Source organism: Geospiza fortis, unplaced genomic scaffold (assembly GCF_000277835.1).
Source record: "Geospiza fortis unplaced genomic scaffold, GeoFor_1.0 scaffold114, whole genome shotgun sequence".
In the NCBI taxonomy this organism is placed as follows: Eukaryota; Metazoa; Chordata; class Aves; order Passeriformes; family Thraupidae; genus Geospiza; species Geospiza fortis.
The window spans coordinates 161011-170883 of NW_005054383.1; the positions used below are offsets into that span (position 1 = coordinate 161011).

Below are 9873 nucleotides of genomic sequence, written 5' to 3' on the forward strand. Positions count from 1 at the left end.
GCAAACTGGCGCCAGGCTGGTCACTACGGATTGGTATCGCGGTGGATGTGGTCGCAGCTGGGTGCAGGCAGCGGCAACGCCCAGGAAACACAGCGGGAGCGGCTGCGGCGGCTGCCCTGCTGGGGAGGCAGCGGAGTGAGAGGTCAACGTGGTGATGAGCTGGTTCACGGAAATGGTGAAGCAGGGCAAAGCAGGTGTGGACAGGGAAGCAGGACCACCAGGATGAAAAACCGAGGGGTGAAGGGGCCAAACCGACACTACAGGCGAGCCCCCACTTCCTCCAAGAAACCCAAAGAATAATGGCTCTCGTTGTGTCGCAGTTAACTGCTTTTATTCGCTAAAGCTCCTCCCCATAGCCCGATTTCCTGGGCATTCTTCCCAGGCATCCGGGCATTTCTCCCACCGGCAAATGTGGGGGAAGGGGATGTCGCTCCCAGCCCGATCGTAGAAGCTTCCTCTGCCCTGACTGGCTGCCGGGCAAAGCCTTCCCGGAGTCAAGGCTGCCAGCACACCTAGAGCCCTTACAGGAATCTTCCATATGTGTAACATATGTTGAGGCATAAATAAAAGTCGGATTAGTCCCTCTCACTCGGTATCACAGAGGTAAGTGTCTTAGGAGAGAGAGGCACAGAGGAGATCATGTTCTCTAGGTCATAGCCTGCAGTGGAGCTCAGGGCAGAGTCAGAGACTACAGAGTTCAGAGTTCTCTTGAGAGTCCCCCGCCCCTGCCTCTCTAAGCTCCCACCACTGATAATATAATTATTTTGATGATTGCCAACTCATTTAATAAAGAGACCAGTCTTTACAAAATTCAAAGTGGAGAGCAAACTGATAAGGTTTATTGGTGTGTTTTGAGGTTGTTCTTTAGCTTTTTGACACAGAATGTCTTTGTCCTGACTTAAGCATTTCTGTTGAGGTTTGTGCATTTTTTCTGTTTCTTCCTAGATGGTGTTATTACTTTCTCTTTTCTCACTGTGCTGGGATCCCCCACGTTTGCTTTAGGCTTGCACTTCAAGGGCTTGCCATACCTCCTCCCAATGATGGTCATGGCTCTTTGGTTCTGGGAATTGGTCACTTAGTAGTAAGGAATTCACATATACATATTTTCATATTTACATTTTGTAATATATGTTATAAAATAATTCATGCTTAAGGGGAGAATGTATATATAATAAAAATTGTAAAATCCTCTGACGAGCCTCTGACCATGAGCAGCGTGGAGACAGATAACTACATTGGAATTATGAAACTCCTGGAGGCAGCAGGAGAACAATGCTTTGTCTACTAATGAAAGAACATGGCCAGTGCTGAGATGGACTTTCTCTGGAGCTATCAGGGAACACCCAAGGGTGATCATCACTTGGTAGATATCATCAATCAAGATAACCAAAGTTGCCAAGGAACATACATCTGAATATGCAACTTTCCCTGACGTGATCAGCGCTTGCCACTACTCATGTCCAGCCCTGCACAGTGCAAGAAGCCTTCATACATATGCGGGTATACAAAAGAAATCAGAGCACCTCTGCCTCAGGCAGGAAAAACTGTATAAAACAGCCCTGCTGGAAATGGCATTCATGAACAGAGGGAGATCTCATGCTACAGAGGTCGGATCTAGGTTCCCTCAGCGCCAATCCCGGGCTCAACGCTGTCTCTTTGGCTGTGGGTTTTGAGGACTGTATTTTGGTTGCGAAGATAAAAATCTTTCGCATTTATTAATTTGGATTTCTGGCTGATCATTTAGAACACATCTTATGAAAGGGTCATTTGTGACGGTGGTCACAAGGGGTTTCAGGTGAAGGAAGAGACGAGATGGTTGACTCCATGATCAGAAGGCTTGATTTATTATTTTAAGATATATACATCTATTATAACTATACTAAAAGAAAAAGAAAGGGAGAGTTTCCAGAACCTGCTACCTAACCTAAAAATAGAAAAGTAAAGAATGATGATAACAAGGCAACTCTCTCCAACTCTGTCTGAGAGAGTTCCCTCCCCGGATTGGACATCAACCATAAACATCCAAGCTGGGCCAATCCAGACAGACCTGTTGCATTCCACAGCAGCAGATAACCTATTGTTTATGTCTTGTTGCTGAACTTCTCAGCTTCAGCTATATTGACAATATAAGTTGATTAAAAATAAGGGATAATTTGGTTCAAATAATAGCGCATAAGCAAAAGATAACTGCGGGGTATGGAGTGCAGGGCTCTTGGACCCCGGCCACCTCACGTACGAGCTTGCCAAGGGAAGATTCACCCCTTATAAGCCGTGTGTCAATATCATCTCCTCCCATTTTCAATTCATCACACTTCTACCTCCACCCTCATCTCCACCTTTACCACGCATGCTCCACCACTCTTTTAGGTGGTCGCACCAGTCTTTTGGGGTTGTCCATGATGAAGGCCTCTCCTCTTCCTCTTTTGTCCTTTAGTTCACCTTTGGGTTACACATGCGCACCAAGCCTGTACAATGTAAGCCAAAACGAACACATTACTATATTTTAGCATCAAAGCAATAAATCTCTTATAATTAGCATTTTCCTGGGACCCAACCAGATTTTCCCTTCTTTTTGTTAATTTTTAGCAACTGTTATCTCTTGCTTTTTCCTGCCTTGAACATCTGCAGGGAAGGGAGGGAGGGGTGGAGCCCCTCCTCTCCCTTTTTTTTTGGCGTTTCAACTTTTTAACTGTTTTATTATTTCCAAATATTAATTACTGTATCCATATTAATGAAAATGTTTCAATTTTATAAGCACGAATCATACCTATTTACCACAGTCATGATACGTTTTTGCCTTCTAGACCCTTGTCCTACCAGTCGGCTTCACTTCCTCTTCCCCAGTGACTTTTGTGGTTGGCAGACCATTGCTCCTTGATTTAATGAGTGCTGAAATGTTTAATTCTTCCCCTCTAACAAGTTTGTCCTTCTCTCAAGGGTGGGCACTGACACGTGATTTCTCTGCCTTTGAAATTATTTTTGCTTGCCTTATAGGATGGATAAGTTCACCTCCCATGCCCCTGCATAATTTAGTACAAATGGACTGTGAGGCTAGCACATACCTTCTCTGGCACATGCCTCCTCTTGGCATGTGTAGATCAGCTTCCAGCGTGAACTCTCCAGCTTGAGAGAGCTCTTGCTTCTGTGCCATGCTGTTGGTCAAGCCTGTCTGTTCAAGAGAGGATTTTTCTCTTCTGTAAGTTGTGCTGAATTGTTATCACAACTTTCTGGTTCAAGGGGAAGGAGCTGGCACTGGCATTTGGATTGACTCTCCAGTCTTGGGAGTGTCTTCAATTTCTTCACCCAGAATTTTGAGACAAAGTTTGGAATGCAGTGGACACTCCTTTAGTGTTTTCTAGACCCAGGCCAGCTTGCTTTGTCCAATGATTAAAAGAACCTGAAAGAGGTAGTCAGATAAGCAGGAAGTGGCACATGATTTTCCAGTTTTTCCTGTTGCTTTCTATGTGCAATGAGTGGTGTTTTCTGCACTGATGCCAGAAAACCCGCTCTAACTCTATAGTGTCAGTCTGACAGTTTTATTTTCTTGACATATTTTAACATCTGCAGTCACAGATAGTCAGTACTTAATATAGGAGTACTCCCATGGAATAGAAACTTCAGAGTGAAAGAGACAGGAATGAAATATGTTTGTTATTCTGTACTGTGGCCAGCAGAACCTGCTGATTCTGCAGCAGTGTCTGTACTGGTCCCAGCAAAAGATGTCTTGCACATGGCTGATTGAAACCACATTTAAATTACTGTGAGAAGAACCTGAATTGCATATTTCTTGGTGTGAATCTGTTCTAGGGCTTGTATCTTTAGAAGATTTGAGCTTCTCTCCTTCTTTTGGTGCAGCGAGATGAGATCTGTCTCAAGTGGAAGGGAAGGGTTAAACAGCACATGAGTAGTCTACTGGAATGGTGATGTTAGGGAGACTTGCTTCAGTGATTATAGAGAAGTGTGATAATTGAAAAGTGTTATTTACAAAACAAGGCAGTATAAGCCATCATCCACAGAAAAGAGATTAATCTCTTGCAGAAGTTGAAACTGATTAGTGTCCTCTGATTCCAGCTCTCCGAGAAAGCTGTGGTGGGCACAGGATGTCACATCTTGTCTGACATTTAGTTTTGTGGTCAGGCAGCATTTGCAAGCACAGCACAGCACTTCTGTCAATACTTCTGTGTCAATATTTCTGTCAGTGAAGGGGTCAATACATCAGATAAAGTGTGCATTCATCTCAGAAGCTGTTTCAGAAAATAAAATGTGTACAGAACTCCTTCTGAGAAGGACATCTGCAGCAGATGACCATTGTAAAACTTGCTTTGGCGTAGGCAGCATAACCAGACGCACTACTCTGGAGCTGCCTGTGCTCACAGACCAGACTGCTGGGGTAACTGCAGCAGGTCAAACCAATGAAGAGGTACAGCCTGGCTTCCTGTACAGCCATGATATGCCTCCCCTGCTCTGGGGACCAGAGACGTTTCCCAATGCTTTTATCTTGGGTTTATTGCATAGTTCTGCTGCAAGTCAGGAGCATTCTAGCCATAGGCCAGCTGAGCTCTGCCTGAGAGACTGGTGGCTTTAGCCTCACTGGCCTCAGGCAGTCCTGCAGCCATGGGAGCTCAGTGGCCAGAGCTCAGGGATTGTGACAGGATGGTACAAGGTGAAGGGTCCTACTCTGTTTTCAGAGAATCCAGGCTTAGGAGTCATGGAGAATTCCACATTTTACATGCAGTGGGTTTTGTCATTCAGTGTTCTCCACTCCCAGGAATTTCCAACACCTCTTGTTTTTCCCAGGGAGCCTCCTCTGTGTGCTGGGGTTTGTTTCAGCCCTCACAGTCAGTGTACTTGATAAAGTGGGTAGCTGGGCTTGGATGGTATTATCCAGCAAGAATCCAAAAAAGTGGTAGGTGGTTTTTTTTCCATCTCCATCCTGGAAATCCCAGGTACAAAAGCACTGCCAGCGGAGGGTAGGGAAGGCTGCAGCAACAGGAGCCAGTCCTAACCAGGAGAGGGCATTCGTACGCCTCTGTTCAACCCTACAGAGCAGTGCTGAGGAGATTGCATCTGTGAGCCACCAGCCAAGAGTTCCCTGCCTAGAGCCTTCCAGAACTCAGGTAGTACTCAGAATGGCAGTAGCTTTCTGATCCAGTTACTTTCCGACTGTAGGTGGCTCAGAGGAGCATTCTGCTGGCCTCCCTCTGAACTGCTTTCTGGCTCACAGGATCCAGGATAGGAAATAGCTAATCTGGGCAGTACTGGTCTCTTGCCAGCCCTTATCTTCAATTCCTCCTTGCATTCTGTCTAGGAACAAGCATTATGAGCAATTTGGTCTGCAATTTTTATGCACCTTGATCTATTAGATGGCTTCCTTCTCATGACAGTACTCTCAACCAGTTTCTGTAGTTGGGTTGTGACTCCTGTTTACACTGTACCTTTCCGCTGTGTTTCTTTTAAGGGTGTGCAGTGAACTCTTAACAGAGCCTGCTCAAAACAGTCTCTTGCAGACAGAACCTTCATAAAAATAAGAAAGCTTTTTTTGTTTTCTTTACTGGATAGTGTTACAGAAGGAATGTTTTAGTCAGTACATCTCAACTTTCACTTAGAGGTATATGAGCTGCCTTTTATTTCCCTTTAACCTGTTGTTACTTCTTAAATCTCTTGTGCCCTTCAGTGGTTTGCAGAAAGTGACAATGGTGTGAAGCTGGGCTATTTTCTTGGGGAGTGAGGGCACATCTTGTCTTTGCAGCAGACTCAGGACATACAGCTCCTTCCCCTTCCCTACCAGCTCCTGGCCCTCACCATCATGTTCTTCTAAAACTGCATCTTCCCCTTTGTGGCAAACACCAGGTACTGTTCTATGGCTGTGGCCCACTGACTGACATGAGCCAACAGAGCTTTGCAAGCCTCAGTTTTGGAGGGACTAGGAAATATAGGGGTAATAGGCTTCTTCCTTCCACTTGTGAAACGTGGAGAAACATGCCTTTGACACCTAAAGGTTTGAGGGCTCTTTGACCTTTCTTTCCCTTCATAGATGAGAGAAGCTTCTGAAAGACTGCAAAAATACCTTAAAGGAAAATGATTCACCCAATATTTAGAGCTTCAAACACTGTCAAAGGAGGATCAGAAGGATTTGGGAGAAGGGGAAGGACATACTCAATTTAAAAAACAGCCCATAGACATTTCATCTTTGTGATAGATCAGCAAAGTGGGTTCTCTTGAGCTGGGTGGGGTGTCAACATCAGAGGCCTGGGGCAGCTCTGCCCTGCAGCTGCTGCACTCTGCTATGTCTGGAATATAACTGGGCTTGCTCAGCCTGGGTTTGTACAGGCTCCTCTGTATCTGGTGAAAGCTTCAGACTTCCTTTTTAATGCCTGCCTTTGCTTAAAAGAAAGCAGCAACCTGGCTATCTAAATTAAGACTCCTGCTTCTGTCCTGGGGCTCTGCCACAGACTTGTTTTGCTGCTTTGTTGCCCTTTGTGGATGATGTAGCAGCTTCTGTCACACTACGAGGATGAACTTTTATATTAGGTAAGGGCCTGAAGTAAAAAAAAAAAAAATATTTTGGTAGTATTTCATTAGTGATTTGAAAAAGGCCACTGTGAAATCAGGAGGGAAGAAATGTCATTAGCATGACAACTGATGGGAAGCAGCCATATAGATAGCCAAATCAAATTTAAGTAGGTACAAGATCTTTAAATAAACCCCTGTGAATGACTATAAATTTTATAAAGAATTTGAGGAAGTTTAATGAAATTTCTGCATGGCCCTAACAAAACAGAAAGGCTGGTTTTGACAGTTTTTTGTTGGTTTGTTGTTTTTTTTTTCTGTAACCAGGTCTTCTTAAAGGAATTTCCTGCACAATTCCTAGTATTTCTTGAATGCAGATGTTCAATATTTTTTCTTGCTGCTAGATTATTTTTAAACCATGGTCCTGCCCCTCAGCACTGACCCCCTTGAACTGATAAGGCTTTTAGCCTCTTAAAAGAGGATGTCAAAACTTCACCCATGTAGCATGGACAAGCAATGGCACACTGCTGCTGTGAGCTGTGCTGATATAGGAAACACATGCTCCACTTTAACCTGCAGTTTCACTCTGCACTTGCAGAAGTGTCTTGAAATTGTCTGAAAATACCAGCTCCTCTGTGGTGTGTATTAATTAAAAAGAAAGTAAACCATCAAAGGCTTGGCACTACAAACCAGACAGAATCAAGCTTGTTTACAAGTCCTCTCATTCAAACCCTTCCTGCCCATATGCTTGTGCTCAAACTTACTTTCTATCAAAATAACCAGATCAAGACTACTAATTATTTTATTTTCTTGGCTTCATTTTATTTTTAGCAAGTTTATCCAGGATAAATATTCTGGTTAAAATCAGCAGGCAGCTGCTTATATTTTTGGGGCAGTATATGAAAGCTCCCTCATTCTCTCTCCAGCAGTTGGCATATTAATTGTGAGTACCCAAAACATGAAGCACTCGCTGATAACTTGTTCCTGATTTTCTGAAATGTCCGCTACAGCCCCCTCAAACAGAATTTCACCTGTTGTGGCTAGACGAGGAGTCCTTTATATCCTTGCAAACTGCAAGACGCACCTTAACCTGACTTAAATTACAAGAAGTAACATTTGCCGATTTTTACCTCTGTCCTGTAATTGTGCTGTGGCAGCATCAAGCCATGGTATATGGCTGTATGTTTTGGGAATTCTGAGATGGAAACAGAAAGGACTGGGATAAGCTTTGCAAGTAGATGGGCAAGGACAATTTGCATGCAATCAGGCCCTGTTTTGTCATAGAGCTTCCATTCCTCATTTCCATAATTACCATGGTATAATGTTTTCCCTTCCCCTTTGTTAAAACCTGGGGTTTTGCTTGAGTACCAGACACCTAGTAACACTTCAGTCTCAGTTCAGAGGTATGCAAGTGGTAGAACAGCTGCTCTGCTACACTGCCAACAGCCAGGAAAGGTCATGCCACTGCCATCCCTGCTAGCCCACTTTGCACAGCCCCGTGTGCCACTAGGACCTATGGGAAACAGGGTCTCCTGGAAGAGGCTTTCTGTTCATTCTCTTCACCAGGACTATGCTGGACTGAGAGGTGTCCTTGCTGTTGTCTGTGCCATGCTGACTCTGCCAGTCTTTGCTTTCCTGGCATTCACATCTGAGCCCCTACTGGTCTCTACCATCTGGCTGGAGATCACTTACTCCTTTGCTACTGCGAGTTCCCAACTGTAGCTGGGTGTATTGTGGCAACACTCCTACATCTGGATGGCATATTACTGCTGCCCTGATTTCCTGCTGAGCAGGTTTCACCGCCACAGTTTGAAGTCACTGACTTTGCAAGCCTGACATCTTTGCTTAGTAAACAAATAACCCTAAAGAATCAGCAGAAGGCAGAGCACAGAGCAAACAGAGTTTGAACATCTCTGTGGATGGAGACTCTGTAGCCTCTCTGGGCCATCTGTTCCAGTGTCTGACCCCTCACAGGAAAAATGTACATATTTGTATTCAGATGGAATTCTGTGTGGTTTCCCTTGGGCCCACTGAGTCCTGTCCAGAGCAGAGTCTGGCCCCCTCATCCTTTCTTCCTCCCAGCAGGTACTTGAGCACACTGGTCAGATCTTCCAGAATCTTCTTGAGCAGCCCCAGTTCCCGCAGCCCCTCCTCCTGTGAAAAATGCTTCAGTCCCTTTATCACCTTTGTGGGCCCATCACTGCACTCCCTAAATCACATCTGTCTTGTACTAGGGAGGCCAAAACTGCACACAGTGCTCCATGTAAGGCCTCATCAGTATTTTAACACAGCTGGCAAATCAGACTCCTGCTAGACGGTGACTTCAAAATATCCTTAAACCTCCACTTGCTGCACTACTCTTCCGTGCTGAAATCCTGCACTTGCATTTTTTCAGAGGAAAAATCCCATGATGAATTTCCAGCTGTAACTATGAAAAACCACAGGCAGCAGGGCTGTAAATGAATGTTGGAGACTTGCAAACAGAAGAAAATATGTGTTTAGAACTGATTTGTATGTTAATATCTTGGCTTAAAAGCAGTGACTTCAGCCTGGTCTGCTGAAGCCATCAAATTTCTTAGTTTATGCCATGTGATGCAGCAGCTAAATGCAAAGGGGGTTGGTGCTGTAACAAGTGCTGGGATAACCGCTCAAAGTCCTGTACTTACTCCTTCATGGGAGTAGCTTGCTCAAAAGCCAGCCACTCCTGTTTGACATCCCACATCTACCTCCAAATTACTAGAAAAGAAACTCCAGTCTTCTGTTTTGAAGAAGAGATGACATACTTTCCTTAAAGTCTGCCAATGGTTAACAAGATTCTCATTGGTGTGGCACCAAAGCCTCAGTGCCTGCTCTGCTGAGTGTCACTGGGAAGCATTCCTGTCCCTCTCCTGTGTTCACTGCCTATATAGAGAACTTCTGTTGGCTAGAGAGGGTTTTATAAAAACTGTTGAGCAAAGATCCTTGCACTTGCTTACAAAAGCCCTGTCACAGAATCTGAAGATGTGGGGACATCCTGGTGACCTTTGGATCTCTTGCACAAAGACCATCTTCAAGGTGGGAAAACTCTACTGGAGCCTCTCACAGGCAGGGTTCTTCTGGACAGACTGCTCCTGTCTTTCAGCTCAGATGGAAAAAGCTCAAAGCTGACATAAGAGTAGGGAGCCACCCAGCTAGCCAAAAGTGTCTCTGGGTTGAAACACCACAGTTGCTGCTATTGCTGCTATTTGGTTCAGCTGCCGGGGCCAGACAAGCTCAGGCAGGTTCTGTCCAGCTATATTGGTAAATATTCTTCAGCAGCAAGGACCAGACAAGTTAAGGCATGCCCCGTTCAGCAAAATGGGTAATAATATCAATACCCACCCA

The 9873-nt window shown here is 44.8% G+C and overlaps 1 pseudogene; it reads left to right on the top strand.

The window, feature by feature from the left end:
* The first annotated feature begins 3213 nt into the window (after nucleotides 1-3213).
* On the top strand, nucleotides 3214-8232 carry LOC102035696 (annotated as a pseudogene).
* The last annotated feature ends 1641 nt before the right edge of the window (nucleotides 8233-9873 follow it).